Source organism: Stegostoma tigrinum, chromosome 12 (genome assembly GCF_030684315.1).
Source record: "Stegostoma tigrinum isolate sSteTig4 chromosome 12, sSteTig4.hap1, whole genome shotgun sequence".
Taxonomy (NCBI): Eukaryota; Metazoa; Chordata; class Chondrichthyes; order Orectolobiformes; family Stegostomatidae; genus Stegostoma; species Stegostoma tigrinum.
Window position 1 is genome coordinate 80,793,844 of NC_081365.1, and position 22,693 is coordinate 80,816,536.

At 46.6% G+C, this 22,693-nt stretch overlaps 2 non-coding genes across 2 annotated transcripts; one reads left to right on the forward strand and one right to left on the reverse strand.

Moving 5' to 3' along the window:
* Positions 1-8,437: 8,437 nt before the first annotated feature.
* Positions 8,438-8,509, forward strand: trnag-ucc (transfer RNA glycine (anticodon UCC)). The gene has a single exon. It is a non-coding gene; the product is annotated as a tRNA-Gly (tRNA).
* Positions 8,510-9,429: 920 nt separating this feature from the next.
* On the reverse strand, positions 9,430-9,501 carry trnag-ucc (transfer RNA glycine (anticodon UCC)). The gene has a single exon. It is a non-coding gene; the product is annotated as a tRNA-Gly (tRNA).
* Positions 9,502-22,693: the final 13,192 nt, after the last annotated feature.

Consider the following 22,693-nt stretch of genomic DNA (forward strand, 5'->3'; position numbering starts at 1 on the left):
ATGAGGAAAGGTTGAGAGAGCTTTTCTCTTTAGAATGACGAAGGCTGAGGGGTGACTTGATAAGGTGTACAAAATGATCAGAGGTATAGATGGAGTGGACATCCAGATACTTTTTCCTACGGTGGAGGTAGCTATTACGAAGGGGCATAGTTTTAAAGTGAATGGAGGCAGAAAAAGGGGAAACATCAGAGGTAGGCTCTTTACTCAGAGAGTGGTAGGGGTGTGGAATGCATCGCCGGAAAGGGTAGTTGGGTTGGCCTCATTAGGGGCATTTAGGCAGCTATTAGGCAGCATGTGGATGATAGTATAAGGTAGGGATGGACGTTAAATAGACCTTAGGATTAGGGTAAAATTTCAGCACAACATTGTGGGCCGAAGGGCCTGTTCTGTGCTGTGCCGTACTGTTCTATGATCTTTGGGTAAGCGTCCTCTAGAGCAGTCTTTGAGATACATGACAATACAGAATTGCTGAGCAGAAACTGATAGCCAAGTTTCATACCCATGAAGACGGCCTCAACCACGATCTTGGGTTCATGTTGTGCTACATGTGACCCCACCACACACAGTTCTGTATCCGTAAAATGTTCTTTACTGTCCTGTTTTGTCACCATTACCTGGACAAATTGTTATGAAATCTCTACCTTAATTAGTTTTACAGTTTTCGATTACTTATAATTTTGGTTAGACCCTCAATATGCTGCTCTTATACCTATTATGTTATTCCAGTCATTTGGTTTGTCTCCAGCACCACCTTATTTTAAATTCTTTACCATGATTTCTATGCCTCATTTAATTGGATTATAGGTCATCCTTTCACTTGTTATTCAACTGTTGACACTTTACTCACACAACCTAATGCTTCAGATTTCACCTGCCGCGACTTATTATTTGATACTGCACTCACACCATTTATATGATCTTTTGATCTCTCTGCCCATAAATTCTGTGTTCTGTGTGATTCTCTCTTACTTCACCAGTTGAAAGGGCTTACGCTCTGAAAATGTATTTCAAATAAACCTGTTGGATTATAACCTAGTGTCATGTGATTTCTGACTTTGTCCACCAAATCCAATACCCGGCACCTCCACATCATCTCAAATGGTTGTGGTGATTCCTGCCTCTGCCATCCTTTCAGGCTGTGAATGCCAGATGTACACCACCCTCAGGGTGAAAGATTCCTTTAAATCTCCTGCCCCTTATTTTAAATTTCTTTTCAATATTGACTCTCTCCACTCCAAAGGGAAAAGTTTCTTCCTATCAAGCTAATCTTATGAATTTGTCGACTAAAATCTAGATCTTTCTCTGCTCCAAGAGAAACAAGCCCAGCCTACCTAGACTCTTTTCAAAGGTGAAACACTCCAGCCTAGGCAACATCCTGGTGAATCTCCTTTGTACCTTCCCTAGTGCAATCCTATTCTTCCTATCGACTGATAACCAGTACTGCACACACTACTCCAGCTTTGGCCTAACCATTGTCTAATATAGTTCCCTAACTCCTTGGTCTTTGTACTCAATGCCTAGTATAATAAAGGTAAGTATCCCCTATAACCTTTAAACCACTTCAATCTACCTGTCGTGCTGCCTTTAAGGATCTGTGGACATGCGTATCAACGTCCGTCTGCTCCTCCGTACTTTCTGAGGTTTTACCATTCATTGTGCACTCCTTTCCCTTGTTAGTCCTCACAAAATGCATCCTTTCACATGTTTCAGAATGAAATTCCGATTGTCACTGCTTTGTAGACTAAAGTTTTTGTCCCTGTTATTTACTAAACTAATTTGCATATAACCTGTGAACTTATTAATCAAGACTACATTTGTATCAAAATCATTAACGTTCACAAAAGCAACAAGGGACTGGTTAAACACAAGCAATCAAAATTGGAGGAACACAGATAGCTGGGAACACACAAAAATAAAATCACTGGATAACCTCATCACGTGTGTCAGCATCAGTGGGGAGAGAAAAGAGAATTAATGTTTCTAGACCAGTGAGATTGAGCTTTTAAAACAAGGATCCCTTCATCACATGAATCAGTGTAGTGATTATTCTTGAAATGGTTTCCATTGCAGGTATATCCTTTAAACAAAGGAAATCAGAACTTCATATAGTACTCAAGGTCTGGTCTAAACAATGGCTGGCGCATCTGTATTAAGACCTCTCTGGGTTTATATGTCACCCTCTTAACATAAAAGATCAACATTTCATCTGACTACCTAATTACCTGATGTACCTGTATGCTGCATTTTTTTGTGATTCATGTATAAGAACAGCCAGATCACTCTTTAGGGCAGCATGGTGGCTCAGTGGTTAGCACTGTAGCCTCACAGCACCGGGGACCCGGGTTCAATTCCAGCCTCAGGTAACTGTCTGTGTGGAGTTTGCACATTCTCCCTGAATCTGCGTGGGTTTCCTCCAGGTGCTCCAGTTTCCTCCCACAGTCCAGAGATGTGCATGCTAGGTGGATTGGCCGTGCTAAATTGCCTATAGTGTTCAGGGGTGTGTGGGTGGGATCCTTCAAGGAATGGTGTGGTCTTGTTGGGCCGAAGGGCCTGTTTCCACACTGTCGGGAATCTAATCTAATCTACTACAGAACTCTGTAGTCTGTCTCCTTTTAAATAATGTTCTGTATTCTGTTATTCCTGTCAATTGGGCACATTCATGCTATGGCCACATTATACTGCAGGTACCTTTTTCTTCCCATTTGCTCAACCTAATCCAGTAATTTAATGCAACTGTAAATATTTGAGGCCACAGTACTGATCCCTGTGGCATTCCACTACTTAGCAGTATGAAACTGAAAAATTTATTGTTAGTCAGGCTTTCATCTCCTGCCCTGCTTATGTATCATCACTGGCATTATAGAAAGGATATGATTGCACTGGAGGGGTTACATAGGAAATTCACCAGGATGTTGCCTGGGATGGAGCATTTCAGTGACAAAGAGAGGCTGGAATAAGCTTGTGTTGTTTTCTTCACAGCAGAGAAAATTGAGGGGGGTCTTGATGGACATATGCAAGATTTTGAGGGCCATAGATAGAGCAGATAGAAAGCAGCTGTTTCCTTTAGTTGAAGGACCAATAACAAGGAGGCAAAATTTTAAAGTGAACAGCGGGAGATTTAAGAGGGAATTTGCAGAAAAACAATTTCATCCGAAGGATAACAAAGTGTAGAGCTTGAAAAAGGGTCTAGGTCCGAAATGTCAGATTTTGTGCTCCTAAGATGCTGCTTGGCATGCTGTGTTCATCCAGCTCCACACTTTGTTATCTTGGATTCTCCAGCATTTGCAATTCCCATTATCTCTCATCCAAAGGATGTTGGGATCTGGAATTCACTGTCTGGGAGGGTATTTGAGGCGGAAAACCTCAAAACTTTTTTAAAAGCTCTTGTGTAAGCACTTGAAGTGTTCAAGGCTATGGGCCTAGTGCTATAAAATGGGGCTTGTGGAAGTAGTATATTTTTGGAATATAAACTTGATTGGCTGAAGGGCCTCTTTTGCATTGTGTGATTCTACAAGAAGACCTTGATATCCATTGAGGAGTAGTCAGAATGTACAGATTCTGTAAATCAGATTAGAGGCACAGATGGGAAAATTTCAAACAAGATATCTACAAAGAAACCTTATAACAGAAGATAATGAAATGTGAGGCTGGATGAACACAGCAGGCCAAGCAGCATCTCAGGAGCACAAAAGCTGACGTTTCGGGCCTAGACCCTTTATCAGAGAGGGGGATGGGGTGAGGGTTCTGGAATAAATAGGGAGAGAGGGGGAGGCGGACCGAAGATGGAGAGAAAAGAAGATAGGTGGAGAGGAGAGTATAGGTGGGGAGATAGGGAGGGGATAGGTCAGTCCAGGGAAGACGGACAGGCCAAGGAGGTGGGATGCAGTTAGTAGGTAGGAGATGGAGGTGCGGCTTGGGGTGGGAGGAAGGGATGGGTGAGAGGAAGAACAGGTTAGGGAGGCAGAGACAGGCTGGACTGGTTTTGGGATGCAGTGGGTGGAGGGGAAGAGCTGGGCTGGCTGTGTGGTGCAGTGGGGGGAGGGGACAAACTGGGCTGGTTTTGGGATGCGGTGTGGGAAAGGGAGATTTTGAACTGGTGAAGTCCACATTGATACCATTGGGCTGCAGGGTTCCCAAGCGGAATATGAGTTGCTGTTCCTGCAACCTTCGGGTGGCATCATTGTGGCACTGCAGGAGGCCCATGATGGACATGTCATCTAAAGAATGGGAGGGGGAGTGGAAATGGTTTGCGACTGGGAGGTGCAGTTGTTTATTGCGAACCGAGCGGAGGTGTCTAAAGATGGTCTAAAATGCCACATTATTCTCATGTCTAAATACCCCTTAACCCACATTTTCCAATGTAATCTGCAAATTTCATCTTCCAATGCTTATTTAATCATAGATTCCATTAAAAATATCAATTTGTGGTACAATTTGAACAGTGGCTCAGAACAGACAATCTTGAAGAATCACACACACAAAATTTAATGAAAACAGGAGATGTTGAGATAACTCTTTAATGAGGATTTTAGACTTAATCTTTTCTAATTACTAGTTTCGACCCAAAAAAAAGCACTGCATCTAACTGTAGGTCTCACATTTCAGGAACTGGAAAGGATGCGAGCAAAATTACCATTACAATGCCACAGACAAGGCATTTATCAGATGGACTGCAGCACTTCAGCAAGTGACTCAGCATGACATTCTGAAAGACAATTAACAATGGACAAAAAGTGTTGATCCTAAAAGCAACATTGAGACAGAAGGCAGAGAGTTGGGATAAAGGATTTTTTTCAAGATGGCATTCAGTTACTAGTAGAGTTTTTCAGGGGTCAGAGTTGGGACCACAATTAGGATGAAGGAACTGAGGACACTGTTACAAGTTTGCAGATGAAAGAAAGATAAACCATCTGGAAGAGCATGGCTTGATCAAATACAGTCAACACGGCTTTGTGAGGGGTAGGTCATGCCTTACAAACCTTATCGAGTTTTTTGAAGATGTGACTAGAAAAGTTGATGAGGGTCGAGCTGTGGATGTGGTGTATATGGACTTCAGTAAGGCATTTGATAAGGTTCCCCATGGTAGGCTCATTCAGAAGGTCAGGAGGAATGGGATACAGGGGAACTTAGCTGCTTGGATACAGAATTGGCTGGCCAACAGAAGACAGCGAGTGGTAGTAGAAGGAAAATATTCTGCCTGGAAGTCAGTGGTGAGTGGAGTTCCACAGGGCTCTGTCCTTGGGCCTCTACTGTTTGTAATTTTTATTAATGACTTGGACGAGGGAATTGAAGGATGGGTCAGCAAGTTTGCAGACGACACAAAGGTCGGAGGTGTCGTTGACAGTGTAGAGGGCTGTTGTAGGCTGCAGCGGGACATTGACAGGATGCAGAGATGGGCTGAGAGGTGGCAGATGGAGTTCAACCTGGATAAATGCGAGGTGATGCATTTTGGAAGGTCGAATTTGAAAGCTGAGTACAGGATTAAGGATAGGATTCTTGGCAGCGTGGAGGAACAGAGGGATCTTGGTGTGCAGATACATAGATCCCTTAAAATGGCCACCCAAGTGGACAGGGTTGTTAAGAAAGCATATGGTGTTTTGGCTTTCATTAACAGGGGGATTGAGTTTAAGAGTCGTGAGATCTTGTTGCAGCTCTATAAAACTTTGGTTAGACCGCACTTGGAATACTGCGTCCAGTTCTGGGCGCCCTATTATAGGAAAGATGTGGATGCTTTGGAGAGGGTTCAGAGGAGGTTTACCAGGATGCTGCCTGGACTGGAGGGCTTATCTTATGAAGAGAGGTTGACTGAGCTCGGTCTCTTTTCATTGGAGAAAAGGAGGAGGAGAGGGGACCTAATTGAGGTATACAAGATAATGAGAGGCATAGATAGAGTTGATAGCCAGAGACTATTTCCCAGGGCAGAAATGGCTAGCACGAGGGGTCATAGTTTTAAGCTGGTTGGTGGAAAGTATAGAGGGGATGTCAGAGGCAGGTTCTTTACGCAGAGAGTTGTGAGAGCATGGAATGCGTTGCCAGCAGCAGTTGTGGAAGCAAGGTCATTGGGGTCATTTAAGAGACTGCTGGACATGTATATGGTCACAGAAATTTGAGGGTGCATACATGAGGATCAATGGTCGGCACAACATTGTGGGCTGAAGGGCCTGTTCTGTGCAGTACTGTTCTATGTTCTATGTTCTATGTTCTATAAGTGGATACTGTTGAAAAAGTGGGGATACTGCAGAAGGACTTGGACAGGTTATGCAAAGAAGTGGCAGATGGAAATACAACATGGGAAAGTGTAAGGTTACGGACTTTGGTAACAAGAATAGAAGCAAAGACTATTTTGTAAATGGGGAAGGCTTTGGAAATCTGAGGCACAAAGGAACTTAGGAGTCCTCATTTAGGATTCTCTCAATGTCTAACATGCAGGTTCAGTTGGCAGTTAGGAAGGCAAATGCAATGTCGGCATTGAGACAGCTTCAACAGAACAGCAAGGATGTATGGCTGAGGCTGTATAAGGCTCTGGTCACACAATATTTGGAATATTATGATTAGTTGTCGGCCCCATTTCTAGTAAAGCATTTCTAATGTGCTGGCCTTGGAGGGAGTCCAGAGAACATTCACAAGAATGATCCTGAGGATGGTGGGCTTGTTGTATGTGAAGTGATTGAGAACTTTTGATCTGTACTCATCGGGGTTTAGATGGATGAAGGGAGATATCTTTGCAACTTACAGAGTCCTGAGAAGCCTGGATAGAGTGGATATAGAGAAGCTCTTTCCATGAGCCAGTGACTAGGATCTGAGGGCACAGCCTCAGTTTGAAGGGATGACTCTTTAGAACTGAAGCAAGGAGGAATTTCTTCAGCCAGAGGGTGGTGAATCTGTGGAACTCATTGCCACACAGGGCTGTGGAGGCCAAGTGGTCGAGTGCAAGTACGAGAGAGATAGGTAGGTTCTTGGTTGGTAAGGGGATCAAAGATTATGGAGAGAGGGCAGGAGAATGTGGTTAAAAAACATTTCAGCCATGTTCAAATGGCAGAGAAAACTCAATGGGCTGAAAAGCTGCTCCTATTTCTTCGGGTTTATTCACAAGACATGAACAACTAAAAATACTTCACTGATATGAAGAGGCTGCAGAAATTAACATATTCACCTGAAAGATGAAAGGGGGATTGGACAAAGGAGGTGAAAGTGTTCTTTATTATGAAGATTGATTTCAATGTGCTTCCATTGGTGAAAAAATGCTGGAAACATCAGAAAACAGAATTATGATCCTCTAATTGATAAAAGAGTTCATAGTGAAGTACATTTTCATAATGAAAAACAAAGTGTTTCCATCAGTAAAAAAATAGATCAGAAAATCTTGGAAGGAGACACTTTTTATACAGCGAGTTGTGATGAGTTGGGCAGATCTATGGGAAAGGGTGAGGTTGGTGATTCCACTTTTATGTTCTCATGAGAGGTCTGAGGGTTATTGACTATTGAAAATGTTGGGAATGGCCAGGATTTACTTAAATGGCCAATTTATTCATTAATGAGGGCTAGAGGATTATTGATTTTAAAAAAAACATCCGTCATGGCCAGGATTTATTGAGGTGTACTTTTGATTTATTGTTGATGGCCCTGGGGTTCATTGATTTAAAAGAACACGAGGGGCAACGGAGAGTGGTTCGTGTGTGGAATGAAACGCCAGAGAAAGCGATGGATGCAGGTACAGTTACAACATTTAGAAGACATTTGGATAAGTTAATGATTGGGAAGCTTCGGAGGGATGTGGGCCAAGCGCATGCAGGTGGCACCAGTTTATTTTGGGGACAAGGTCAGCGTGGACTGGTTGGAGCGAAAGGTGTGTTTCTATGCTGCATGATTCGATGTGTCTAAAATACTGGAAATTACCGTGGTTTCTCTCCATCCCAGCAGGGAAACCCCTCCCCACAACAACTTCGCCCCCACCTCCACAAAGTAAAAGAGAAACCTGCAAATCTATCGGTGAAATCGAAATTTGGATGAAGCAACCATTTTTCGAGAGGTTTCTGCTTCCCAAACTGTTACGTAGAGTTTCATTCGCCACAAATATTGCCTCTGTTCAGTCTATGGAAGAGTTTCTTTTTGCCGCTTTGTTTTACACTTCCTCAGTTGTAGCCCTTCAGAAATTTGATTTCTGTGGAAGTTCCAGGGCGCCTTCAAGGTTGCCACGGATTGAGTGTTTTTGATTTACTTCAGATAGTGAGAAATCAGACAGAAATGCTGCTTTGTGTCGATTTAAAAAGTGACGCGAACCATAATAAGAACTATCCAATCGGTAAACATAGTCCTTTATTACTTCTTGATTCTCCCGTTTTGCTGTGAAATTTCCATCAACATATGAATTACATTTATCATCAAAAATCAGTACTCGAATTGCACATCTACTTGTTTCTGGGAACGTGTTTCCACAGCGATGGTGGTATAGTGGTGAGCATAGCTGCCTTCCAAGCAGTTGACCCGGGTTCGATTCCCGGCCATCGCAAGCTGCACCTTTTAAATCGGCCAAATAAAGGCAAAAAGGAAATAAAGACTTGCACATCCTTCCATTCAACCCAGTTCGTGCGGCCAAACCTCTGGAGAGGGACCACGACCAAGTTGAGAGTGCACCCGTTTGTACAACGCTCAAATAAACCGGACTCACGGTACAATTCCCAAGTTTTTCTTTTAATTTCAAACGAAATGTTCTCGTTTTTCACTCCTTTCAACGTTACACTTTTTTTGTGAAAAATAGCACAGTATCAAGTGAAACGTTGGTGGGTAGTTCATAAATATCCTTTACTATATCGAAACGGTTGTTTTATTTTACAATCTAAATGTACACCAATCTGAGTGTGGAATGCACAATCAGATTGCTCACTGAGGCCGCTTCTTTCACCTGGACGGACTCTTGAGAATTTTTGCGTTCTGAGGAAGGGTCACCGGACCCGAAACGTTAACTCTGTTTTTTCCTTCACAGGTGCTACTAGACGTGCTGAGCTTTTCCAGCAACCTTTTTTTCGCGAATTTATGCGAGTTGCTTGCAATTCTCCCTCGCGGCCAGTAGTGGTCACTAACCCGCAGAACCTTGATGGAAACAAAAGAATAATTGTTCCCCCTTGTGTTGGATAGTGCAGGTTAGAAATAATGAGTGGAGAGCTGCAGCTATTACATTTACAAGTGTTGGGGAAATGACTGGGAAAACTCTGAAAGGCCATATAAATGACTAGAGAGAGAGAGTAAATTTAATCCAAGAGTCAGCATGGATTTGTTAAAGGAAGTTCGTCGAATCTGATGAACTTCTGATTTTCTTTAAAGGGACAAGAATGGCCGATGGATGAAATAGCAGGAAAGTTGACGCTTCGGTTTGGGACCCACCAGGATTTTCAACCTTTTTTTATGTTGGCTGATTTAAAAGGTGCAACTTGCGATGGCCGGGAATCGAACCCGGGTCAACTGCTTGGAAGGCAGCTATGCTCACCACTATACCACCATCGCTATACGATGCCTTTTTGCAGAAATAAGTAAATGCAGTTCGAGATAATAAAATGTGAGGCTGGATGAACACAGCAGGCCAAGCAGCATCTCAGGAGCACAAAAGCTGACGTTTCACCCTTCATCAGAGAGGGGGAGGGGGTGAGGGTTCGAGAATAAATAGGGAGAGAGGGGGAGGCGGACCGAAGGTGGAGAGGAGAGTATAGGTAGGGAGGGGATAGGTCAGTCCAGGAAAGACGGACAGGTCAAGGAGGTGGGATGAGGTTAGTAGGTAGATGGGGGTGCGGCTTGGGGTGGGAGGAAGGGATGGCTGAGAGGAAGAACAGGTTAGGGAGGCAGAGACAGGTTGGACTGGTTTTGGGATGCAGTGGGTGGAGGGGAAGAGCTGGGCTGGTTGTGTGGTGCAGTGGGGGGAGGGGACGAACTGGGGCTGTTTTAGGGATGCAGTTGGGGAAGTGGAGATTTTGAAACTGGTGAAGTCCACATTGATACCATTAGGCTGCAGGGTTCCCAGGCAGAATATGAGTTGCTGTTCCTGCAACCTTCGGGTGGCATCATTGTGGCACTGCAGGAGGCCCATGATGGACATGTCATCTAAAGAATGGGAGGGGGAATGGAAATGGTTTGCGACTGGGAGGTGCAGTTGTTTGTTGCGAACTGAGCGGAGGTGTTCTGCAAAGCGGTCTCCAAGCCTCCGCTTGGTTTCCCCAATGTAGAGGAAGCCACACCGGGTACAGTGGATGCAGTATACCACATTGGCAGATGTGCAGGTGAACCTCTGCTTAATGTGGAATGTCATCTTGGGGCCTGGGATAGGGGTGAGGGAGGAGGTGTAGGGGCAAGTGTAGCATTTCCTGCGGTTGCAGGGGAAGGTGCCGGGTGTGGTGGGGTTGGAGGGCAGTGTGGAGCGAACAAGGAAGTCACGGAGAGAGTGGTCTCTCCGGAAAGCAGACAGGGGTCGGGATGGAAAAAATGTCTTGGGTGGTGGGGTCAGATTGTAGATGGCGGAAGTGTCGGAGGATGATGCGTTGTATCCGGAGGTTGGTGGGGTGGTGTGTGAGAACGAGGGGGATCCTCTTTGGGCGGTTGTGGCGGGGGCGGGGTGTGAGGGATGTGTTGCGGGAAATACGGGAGACGCGGTCCAGGGCGTTCTCGATCACTGTGGGGGGAAAGTTGTGGTCCTTGAAGAACTTGGACATCTGGGATGTGCGGGAGTGGAATGTCTTATCGTGGGAGCAGATGCGGCGGAGGCGGAGGAATTGGGAATAGGGGATGGAATTTTTGCAGGAGGGTGGGTGGGAGGAGGTGTATTCTAGGTAGCTGTGGGAGTTGGTGGGCTTGAAATGGACATCAGTTACAAGCTGGTTGCCTGAGATGGAGACTGAGAGGTCCAGGAAGGTGAGGGATGTGCTGCAGATGGCCCAGGTGAACTGAAGTTTGGGGTGGAAGGTGTTGGTGAAGTGGATGAACTGTTTGAGCTCCTCTGGGGAGCAAGAGGCGGTGCCGATACAGTCATCAATGTACCGGAGGAAGAGGTGGGGTTTGGGGCCTGTGTAGGTGCGTAAGAGGGACTGTTCCACGTAACCTACAAAGAGGCAGGCATAGCTGGGGCCCATGCGGGTGCCCATGGCCACCCCCTTAGTCTGTAGAAGTGGGAGGCCCTCCGCTTCTTCCTGTCCCGCAGGTCCGACCAGTCCCCCTCCACCAACACCCTCATCCGCCTAGCCGAACTCGTCCTCACCCTCAACAACTTCTCTTTTGACTCCTCCCACTTCCTACAGTGGCTTGGAGACCGCTTTGCAGAACACCTCCGCTCAGTTCGCAACAAACAACTGCACCTCCCAGTCGCAAACCATTTCCATTCCCCCTCCCATTCTTTAGATGACATGTCCATCATGGGCCTCCTGTAGTGCCACAATGATGCCACCCGAAGGTTGCAGGAACAGCAACTCATATTCTGCCTGGGAACCCTGCAGCCTAATGGTATCAATGTGGACTTCACCAGTTTCAAAATCTCCACTTCCCCAACTGCATCCCTAAAACAGCCCCAGTTCGTCCCCTCCCCCCACTGCACCACACAACCAGCCCAGCTCTTCCCCTCCACCCACTGCATCCCAAAACCAGTCCAACCTGTCTCTGCCTCCCTAACCTGTTCTTCCTCTCAGCCATCCCTTCCTCCCACCCCAAGCCGCACCCCCATCTACCTACTAACCTCATCCCACCTCCTTGACCTGTCCGTCTTTCCTGGACTGACCTATCCCCTCCCTACCTATACTCTCCTCTCCACCTTCGGTCCGCCTCCCCCTCTCTCCCTATTTATTCTCGAACCCTCACCCCCTCCCCCTCTCTGATGAAGGGTCTAGGCCTGAAACGTCAGCTTTTGTGCTCCTGAGATGCTGCTTGGCCTGCTGTGTTCATCCAGCCTCACATTTTATTATCTTGGATTCTCCAGCATCTGCAGTTCCCATTATCTCAAATGTAGTTCGAGCACTGGTTCTTAAGTTTAAATGTGATTGGTATATTGATAGAAACTTCGCAGCGAAATAGGAGAATCGAGAAGTAATAAAGGACTGTCTTCACTGATTGGATAGTTCTTATTACGCCGCGCGTCACCTTTTAATCGATACAAAGCAGTATTTCTGTCTGATTTCTCACTACCTGCAGTAAATCAAAAACACTTACTTCAAGCAGATCTGAGGGCACCCTGGAACTTTCATAGAAATCAAACTTGTGAAGGGCTACAACTGAGGAAGTGTAAAACAAAGCGGCAAAAAGAAACTTTTGCATCGACTGAACAGATGTTGCATTATTTGCGGAGAATGGAAACTCTACGTAACATTTCTGGAAGCAGAAACCTCTCGAGAAATGGGTGCTTCATCCAAATTTCGATTCCACCGCTAGATTTGCAGGTTTCTCTTTTACTTTGTAGAGGTGGGGTCGAAGTTGTTGTGGGGAGGGGTTGCTGGGATGGAGAGAAACCACGGCAATTTCCAGTGTTTTAGACACATCGAATCATGCAGCATAGAAACAGACCTTTCGCTCCAACCAGTCCACGCTGATCTTGTTCCCAAAATAAGCAGCCTGCATGCGCTTCGCCCGTATCCCTCCATAGCTTCCCTTTTCATTAGCTTAGCCAAACGTCCTTTTAAATGTTGTAACTGTACCTGCATCCAACACTTTCGCTGGCAGTTCATTCCACACACCAACCACACTCCGTGTAAAAACATTGCCCCTCGTGTTCTTTTTAAACATTCATAAAGTCAGGAGGCACGGGATACAGGGTGATTTGGCTGTCTGAATTCAGAATTGGTTGGCTGACAGGAGGCAGAGAGTGGTTGTAGATGGTAAATATTCTGCCTGGAGGTCAGTGCTGAGTGGTGTCCCACGGGGCTCTGTTCTTGAGCCTCTGCTCTTTGTAGTTTTTATAAATGACTTAGATGAGGAGGTTGAGGGGTGGGTTAGCATGTTTGCTGATGACACAAAGGTTGGAGGTGCCGTTGATAGTATCGAGGGCTATTGCAGGCTTCAGTGAGACAGTGACAGAATGCAGAGCTGGGCTGAGAAATGACAGATGGAGTTCAACCTGGATAAATGCGAAGTGATGCATTTTGGAAGATCGAACTTAAATGCTGACTATAGGATTAAAGGCAGGATTCTCGGCAGTGTGGAGTAACAGTGGGATCTTGGTGTTCAAGTGCATAGCTCCCTCAAAGTTGCCACCCAAGTGGATAAGGTTGTTAAAAAAGCATATGGTGTTTTGGCTTTCATTAACAGAGGGATCGAGTTTAAGAGCTGCGAGGTTATGCTGTAGATCTACAAAACCCTGGTGAGACCACACTTGGAATATTGTGTCCAGTTCCGGTTGCCCTATTATAGGAAAAATGTGAAGGCTTTGGAGGTGCAAAGGAGGTTTACCAGGATGCTGCCTGGACTTGGAGGGCTTGTCTTACAAGGAGAGGTTGACTGAGCTCGGACTTTTCTCCCTGGAGAGAAGGAGGAAGAGAGGTGACCTGATCGAGGTGTACAAGGTAATGAGAGGCATGGATAGAGTCGATAGCCAGAGACTTTTCCCCAGGGCAGGATTGACTGCCATGAGGGGTCATAGTTTTAAGATGTTAGGAGGAAGGTATAGAGGAGACGTCAAGAGGGAGGTTCTTCACCCAGAGAGTTGTGAGCGCATGGAATAGTTTACCAGTGGTAGTCGTGGAAGTGGAGTCATTAGTGACATTTAAGCGACTGCTGGACATGCACATGGACAGCAGTGAATTAAGGGGAATGTAGGTTAGGTTGTTTTGTTTTTGGATTAGGATTATTCCACAGCACAACATCGTGGGCCGAAGGGCCTGTACTGTGCTGTACTTTTTTATATTCTATGTTCTAAACCAATAAACCCCGGGGCCCTCAACAATAAATCAAAGGGTCCCGAACCAAAACGTCAACTTTCCTGCTCCTCTGATCTTGCTTGTCCTGCTGTGTTCCTCCAGCTCCACATTGTGTTAACTCTGACTCCAATGTCTGCAATTCTTGTAATCTATGATGGAGGGAGTATTTGTGATGTAGGTCAAATCGATTTTAGGAAGAGTGCTGCATGTTCTAGGCTGAAACTTGGGTGTCTGAAGGTCCAGAAGCTAATCAGAAATTGCTGGAGAATGTTAGCAGTATGGCACCTTTAGTAGGGAGACAGCAGAGTTAACATTTCAGGTCTCCTGAGTCTCTTTCCTATGAAGTTCTGCAGTCCTTATCCTCAGGTCTCAGTTTTGGTCACCTGTTTTTCCTTGTAAATATCACTGATCTGGAATTGGATATAAGATATTGAATTTACATATATAAATGAGTCATTGGTAGTGGGGAAGTCGTCTATAGACTGAAGGAAGATCTTTGTCAGCTGGTGAGCCGGGCAGAAAAGCTGTGAAATGGAATTCAAGGTGGAGATTCTGAGGTAGCGAGGTGTAGAGCTGGATGAACACAGCAGGCCAAGCAGCATCAGAGGAACAGGAAAGCTGATGTTTCGGGTCTGGGCCCTTCTGCTATCTCTCAACCTGGAGAATGGTGGGATTCAGTAAACAAATCATTGGTTACCAATCTGTTATCCTTATCATGGACTAATCAACATGAAACTACAGAGAGATCTTAAGTGTCCCGTCGAACTACATATTGTCTTGTCTATAACACTGGAACTAATTACAGATTTGAACAACTCCATTACAGTCCTAAATTTCAGCCAATAAATGTCCCCACTCTCATGAACAGTGAATGTCACAGATTAACGGAGGGCACCTTTATGTTTAGTTATTTATATTTATTATATAATTGTTATTATATTGGACAGCAGCCATTTAGGAATGACAACCATAAGACCATCAGCTGTCAGTTCACCTGAGGATAAAGGCTGGGAATTGGGCAGAATTGGCAACAGCACCTTTCCTCAATAGCAATCGGGAATAGAACAAGTGGGACATTATGTTCTGTTCACAAACACTTGTCCCTTAGTGAATCCAGTGCCAGGAATGGCTAATATTAGACAGACTGATAGAATGTCATTACATGAACACACTGCACTTGCACAACCTAAACATCATCCAGCTCATCTGCTCCTCTGCCACCTGCTGTGTTTTAATCAATACGGAATTAAGAAACATGCTTTCAGCTGAGCAGTCCAAACTTCTGCATTTCCCCCCAACCCCCAAACCTCTCCAATTTAGGGTGTTCCTTCACATCTACCTGTATGAACGAGTTATTATCACCTAATCTAATATCCCCTTCTGCAGGTCAGCTCTCTTTAACTTACAGAATTACAGAGCCTGGAGATCTGCAACAATAAAAAAAGAAGTTGCCAACCATACTCAACTCTGACTTTATGCTGCCAGAGCTGCTATGGAGAAATACAGCATGGAAACAAGGTCTTCATCCCAACTTGTCCATGCTGACCGGTTTCTGAAACTGAACTAGTTCCATTTGCTTGTGTTTGGCCTATAACCCTCTAAACCTTTCCTAACCATGTACCTGTTCAAATGTACTCCCAATGTTGTAATTGTGCTTGCCTCTACCACTCCCTTTGGCAGCTTGTTCCAAATACTGAACATTTCAGTTGTCCTCTGGTACGTTTTAAATCTTTCCCCTCTCACCTTAAAACTTTGCCCCCTAGCTTTGGACTCCCCTACTCTTGGGGGGCGGGGGGGGAACTTGTCTATACACCTTTTTAAAAACAGCTATGTGGTAAGGCCCTTAGCCTCCTGTAATCGGGGTGGGGGGGGGAAATCCTAGCCATCAAGGTTTTCTTTAAATTGCAAACCCTCCAGTCTTGGTAACATCCTTGTGAATCTTTTTTGTAATTTGTTTAATAACATTCTTCCTACAGCAAGATGACTAGAATTGAGCACAGTACTCCAAATGTGGCCTTACCAATGTCTTGTACAGCCACAGCACAACACCTCTCAGGATCCTACTATAGGTAAGAACCTTGTCAAAACCCTTTCTGAAGTCCATGTAGACAATGTCTATTGCTGTGCCTTCATCTATCTTCTTGGTCAATGGGCAGGGAGCAAAAGGCTACAGACCCTTAGGAAAGAGATGACAGGTTTAGACCGAGGATCTCGATTTGGGTAGGCTTGGAGGGCCGAAGGGCCTGTTCCTATGCTGTAATTTTCTTTGTTCTTTGATTGATGTCGTGGATGGCTTTTTGAGATGAAGAGATGGAGGAAGGGTAGGAGGCCGGCGGTAGTAACCAGGAGGACGGAGTTCACTGGAGGTGGGAATCAGAGTCCTTAGAGGGTAGATAATAAAATGTGAGGCTGGATGAACACAGCAGGCCAAGCAGCATCTCAGGAGCACAAAAGCTGACGTTTCGGGTCTAGACCCTTCATCAGAGAGGGGGATGGGGGGAGGGAACTGGAATAAATAGGGAGAGAGGGGGAGGCGGACCGAAGATGGAGAGTAAAGAAGATAGGTAGGGAGGGGATAGGTCAGCCCAGGGAAGACGGACAGGTCAAGGAGGTGGGATGAGGTGTGTAGGTAGCTGGGGGTGCGGCTTGGGGTGGGAGGAAGGGATGGGTGAGAGGAAGAACCGGTTAGGGAGGCAGAGACAGGTTGGACTGGTTTTGGGATGCAGTGGGTGGGGGGGAAGAGCTGGGCTGGTTGTGTGGTGCAGTGGGGGGAGGGGATGAACTGGGCTGGTTTAGGGATGCAGTAGGGGAAGGGGAGATTTTGAAACTGGTGAAGTCCACATTGATACCATATGGCTGCAGGGTTCCCAGGTGGAATATGAGTTGCTGTTCCTGCAACCTTCGGGTGGCATCATTGTGGCAGTGCAGGAGGCCCATGATGGACATGTCATCAAGAGAATGGGAGGGGGAGTGGAAATGGTTTGCGACTGGGAGGTGCAGTTGTTTGTTGCGAACTGAGCGGAGGTGTTCTGCAAAGCGGTCCCCAAGCCTCCGCTTGGTTTCCCCAATGTAGAGGAAGCCGCACCGGGTACAGTGGATGCAGTATACCACATTGGCAGATGTGCAGGTGAACCTCTGCTTGATGTGGAATGTCATCTTGGGGCCTGGGATGGGGGTGAGGGAGGAGGTGTGGGGACAAGTGTAGCATTTCCTGCGGTTGCAGGGGAAGGTGCCGGGTGTGGTGGGGTTGGAGGGCAGTGTGGAGCGAACAAGGGAGTCACGGAGAGAGTGGTCTCTCCGGAAAGCAGACAGGGGAGGGGATGGAAAAATGTCTTGGGTGGTGGGGTCGGATTGTAAATGGCGGAAGTGTCGGAGGATAATGCGTTGTATCCGGAGGTTGGTAGGGTGGTGTGTGAGAACGAGGGGGATCCTCTTGGGGCGGTTGTGGCGGGGGCGGGGTGTGAGGGATGTGTCGCGGGAAATGCGGGAGACGCGGTCAAGGGCGTTCTCGATCACTGTGGGGGGAAAGTTGCGGTCCTTGAAGAACTTGGATATCTGGGATGTGCGGGAGTGGAATGTCTTATCGTGGGAGCAGATGCGGCGGAGGCGGAGGAATTGGGAATAGGGGATGGAATTTTTGCAGGAGGGTGGGTGGGAGGAGGTGTATTCTAGGTAGCTGTGGGAGTCGGTGGGCTTGAAATGGACATCAGTTACAAGCTGGTTGCCTGAGATGGAGACTGAGAGGTCCAGGAAGGTGAGGGATGTGCTGGAGATGGCCCAGGTGAACTGAAGGTTGGGGTGGAAGGTGTTGGTGAAGTGGATGAACTGTTCGAGCTCCTCTGGGGAGCAAGAGGCGGCGCCGATACAGTCATCAATGTACCGGAGGAAGAGGTGGGGTTTGGGGCCTGTGTAGGTGCGGAAGAGGGACTGTTCCACGTAACCTACAAAGAGGCAGGCATAGCTGGGGCCCATGCGGGTGCCCATGGCCACCCCCTTAGTCTGTAGGAAGTGGGAGGAGTCAAAAGAGAAGTTGTTGAGTGTGAGGACGAGTTCAGCTAGGCGGATGAGAGTGTCGGTGGAGGGGGCCTGGTCGGGCCTGCGGGACAGGAAGAAGCGGAGGGCCTTGAGGCCATCTCCATGCGGAATGCAGGTGTACAGGGACTGGACGTCCATGGTGAATATGAGGTGTTGGGGGCCAGGGAATTGGAAGTCCTGGAGGAGGTGGAGGGCGTGGGTGGTGTCACGGACGTAGGTGGGGAGTTCCTGGACCAAAGGGGAGAAAATGGAGTCCAGATAGGTGGAGATGAGTTCGGTGGGGCAGGAGCAGGCTGAGACGATGGGTCGACCAGGGCAGGCAGGTTGGGTTGGATTCCTGTTCAAAGAAATAGGTACGGAGGCAGAGCCTTCAGCACGTAAAAAAAAAACCACTACCCACAATTTTAGATTTTAAGAATGTAAAAGATTTTTGCTGAAAAAGTCTCAGTTTTTGTACTCACTCGCTGGTCGTGCTCTGTAGGGAAAAAGTAGAGATAATGTTTCGAGTTCAGTGACTTTTTCTTCGAAACTGAAAAGTTTTGATTGATGCTGCTAGACCTGTTAAATTTTGCCATCAATTTCCGTTTTATTTCAGTTCTATCAAATTTATCATTTTGAGGGGCTTGTAAAGTATATTTAGGCATTATGGTAGACTTTCAGTGTATTGCGATGGTGGTATAGTGGTGAGCATAGCTGCCTTCCAAGCAGTTGACCCGGGTTCAACTCCTTCGGCCTTCGCAAGTTTGTTGCTTTAAAAACCGGCTTTCCTTTCTACAGCAAACGGTTCGTCAAAGTGTCTGTTGTTTCTCCTGATGTTGGTTTCTATGATTTGCACTGTGGAATCGACAGAGGATTAGAACATAGAACATAGAACATAGAACATAGAACATAGAACATAGAACATAGAACATAGAACATAGAACATAGAACAGTACAGCACAGAACAGGCCCTTCAGCCCACAATGTTGTGCCGACCATTGATCCTCATGGATGCACCCTCAAATTTCTGTGACCATATGCATGTCCAGCAGTCTCTTAAATGACCCCAATGACCTTGCTTCCACAACTGCTGCTGGCAACGCATTCCATGCTCTCACAACTCTCTGCGTAAAGAACCTGCCTCTGACATCCCCTCTATACTTTCCACCAACCAGCTTAAAACTATGACCCCTCGTGCTAGCCATTTCTGCCCTGGGAAATAGTCTCTGGCTATCAACTCTATCTATGCCTCTCATTATCTTGTATACCTCAATTAGGTCCCCTCTCCTCTTCCTTTTCTCCAATGAAAAGAGACCGAGCTCAGTCAACCTCTCTTCATAAGATAAGCCCTCCAGTCCAGGCAGCATCCTGGTAAACCTCCTCTGAACCCTCTCCAAAGCATCCACATCTTTCCTATAATAGGGCGCCCAGAACTGGACGCAGTATTCCAAGTGCGGTCTAACCAAAGTTTTATAGAGCTGCAACAAGATCTCACGACTCTTAAACTCAATCCCCCTGTTAATGAAAGCCAAAACACCATATGCTTTCTTAACAACCCTGTCCACTTGGGTGGCCATTTTAAGGGATCTATGTATCTGCACACCAAGATCCCTCTGTTCCTCCACGCTGCCAAGAATCCTATCCTTAATCCTGTACTCAGCTTTCAAATTCGACCTTCCAAAATGCATCACCTCGCATTTATCCAGGTTGAACTCCATCTGCCACCTCTCAGCCCATCTCTGCATCCTGTCAATGTCCCGCTGCAGCCTACAACAGCCCTCTACACTGTCAACGACACCTCCGACCTTTGTGTCGTCTGCAAACTTGCTGACCCATCCTTCAATTCCCTCGTCCAAGTCATTAATAAAAATTACAAACAGTAGAGGCCCAAGGACAGAGCCCTGTGGAACCCCACTCACCACTGACTTCCAGGCAGAATATTTTCCTTCTACTACCACTCGCTGTCTTCTGTTGGCCAGCCAATTCTGTATCCAAGCAGCTAAGTTCCCCTGTATCCCATTCCTCCTGACCTTCTGAATGAGCCTACCATGGGGAACCTTATCAAATGCCTTACTGAAGTCCATATACACCACATCCACAGCTCGACCCTCATCAACCTTACTAGTCACATCCTCAAAAAACTCGATAAGGTTTGTAAGGCATGACCTACCCCTCACAAAGCCGTGTTGACTGTATTTGATCAAGCCATGCTCTTCCAGATGGTCATAAATCTTATCCCTCAGAATCCTTTCTAACACCTTGCAGACAACAGACGTGAGACTTACTGGTCTATAATTGCCGGGGATTTCCCTATTTCCTTTCTTGAAGAGAGGAATTACATTTGCCTCTCTCCAGTCCTCAGGTACGACTCCAGTGGAGAGCGAGGATGCAAAGATCTTCGCAAGTGGCAAAGCAATTGCATTTCTCGCTTCCCAAAGCAGCCGAGGACAAATCTGATCCGGGCCTGGCGACTTGTCAATCTTCATGTTTGACAAAATTTTCAGTACATCAGCTTCCTCTATCTCTATCCATTCCAGCATGCACACCTGCTCTTCAAAGGTTTCATTCACTACACAGGTCGTTTCTTTCGTAAAGACAGAAGCAAAAAACTCATTTAGGGCTTCCCCTACCTCCTCAGGCTCCACACACAAGTTCCCTATGCTATCCCTGATCGGCCCTACTCTTTCTTTGACCATTCTCTTATTCCTCACGTAAGTGTAAAATGCCTTTGTGTTTTCCCGGATTCCTTCTGCCAAGCCTTTCTCGTGCCCCCTCCTGGCTCTCCTCAGACCATTTTTGAGCTCCTTCCTTGCCTGCATGTAATCCTCTCTAGCTGAACTTGACCCTAGCTTCCTCCACCTTATGTAAGCTACCTTCTTCCTTTTCACTAGAAGCTCCACCGCTCTCGTCATCCAAGGTTCCTTTATCTTACCCCGTCTTGCCTGTCTCAGAGGGACATATTTACTCATCACTCCCAACAACTGTTCCTTAAACCATCTCCACATGTCTATAGTTCCCTTACCATGGAACAACTGCTCCCAGTCCATGCTTCCTAACTCGTGTCTAATCGCATCATAGTTTCCTCTTCCCCAATTAAATATCCTCCCATTCTGCCTAATCCTCTCCTTCTCCATAGCTATGTAGAATGAGAGAGTGTTATGGTCACTATCACCAAAATGCTCTCCCACCACAAGATCTGATACCTGCCCTGGCTCGTTTCCGAGCACCAAGTCTAGAATGGCCTCTCCCCTCGTCGGCCTGTCAACGTACTGCGTTAGGAAACCCTCCTGAACACACCTTACAAAAACAGCTCCATTCAAATCTTCTGCTCGAAGGAGGTTCCAATCAATATTAGGAAAGTTAAAGTCACCCATTACAACAACCCTACTGCGTCCACACTTTTCCAAAATCTGTCGACCTATGCTTTCTACAATCTCCCTGCTGCTATTGGGGGGCCTGTAGTAAACCCCTAACGAGGTGACTACTCCCTTGCTGTTCCTAATTTCCACCCATACTGACTCAGTAGGCAGATCTTCCTCGACAATGGAAGCTTCTGTAGCTGTGATACCCTCTCTGATTAGTAGTGCTACACCCCCTCCTCTTTTTCCCCCCTCCCTATTCTTTTTAAATGTTCTAAACCCTGGAATATCCAGCAACCATTCCAGCCCATGAGAAACCCATGTCTCTGTTATGGCCACAACATCATAGCACCAGGTACTGATCCATGCTCTAAGTTCATCACTTTTATTCCTGATACTCCTTGCATTAAAGCAAACACACTTTAACCGATCCCTTGGTTCCTTCCCAGGAAAATCCTTCCCACTAGCTGGTCTACCTCTTGCTACTGCCTCACCTGCATCAACGCTCACCTCTGGTATACAGCTCAGGTTCCCACCCCCCTGCCATACTAGTTTAAACCCTCTCGAACTACTCGAGCAAACCTTCCACCCAGGACATTGGTCCCCTTCCAGTTCAGATGCAACCCGTCCTTCTTGTACAGGTCCCACCTTGCCCAGAAGGCATCCCAATTATCAACATATCTGAAACCCTCCCTCCTACACCAGCTGCGTAGCCACGTGTTCAGCTGCGCCCGCTCCCTGTTCCTCACCTCGCTATCTCGTGGCACCGGTAGTAAACCAGAGAACACTACTCTGTTCGTCCTGCTCTGCAGCTTCCATCCTAACTCCCTGAAATCACTTTTTATATCCTCAAACCTATTTCTGGCTATATCATTTGTGCCAATATGTAACACGATTTCTGGCTGTTCACCCTCCCCTTTCAGAACTTTATACACCCGATCGGAGACGTCCCGGACCCTGGCACCAGGGAGGCAACATACCTTCCGGGAATCCCGATCTTGCCCACAAAATCTCCTGTCGATTCCCCTAACTATCGAGTCCCCTACCACGAGTACTTTTCTATTCTGCCCCCTTCCCTTCTTTGCCACAGTGTCAGGCTCAGTGCCAGAGAACTGACTACTATGGCTTTCCTCTGGTAGGTCAACCCCCCCAGCAGTATCCAAAACGGTATACTTATTGCTGAGGGGAATGCCCACAGGGGATCTCTGCACTGTCTGTCTGTCCCCTTTCCTCCCCCTAACTGTAACCCATCTATCCTCGTCCTGAGCCTTAGGAGTGACCAACTCCCGATAACTCCTCTCAATTACCCCCTCTGCCTCCCGAATGATCCGTAGTTCATCCAGCTCCAGCTCCATTTCCCTAACACGGTTTTCAAGGAGCTCAAGGATTACTCTGGTATTCCGATTCTTTTTTGTCTGTTGCTTCCCGTTTCATATTTCA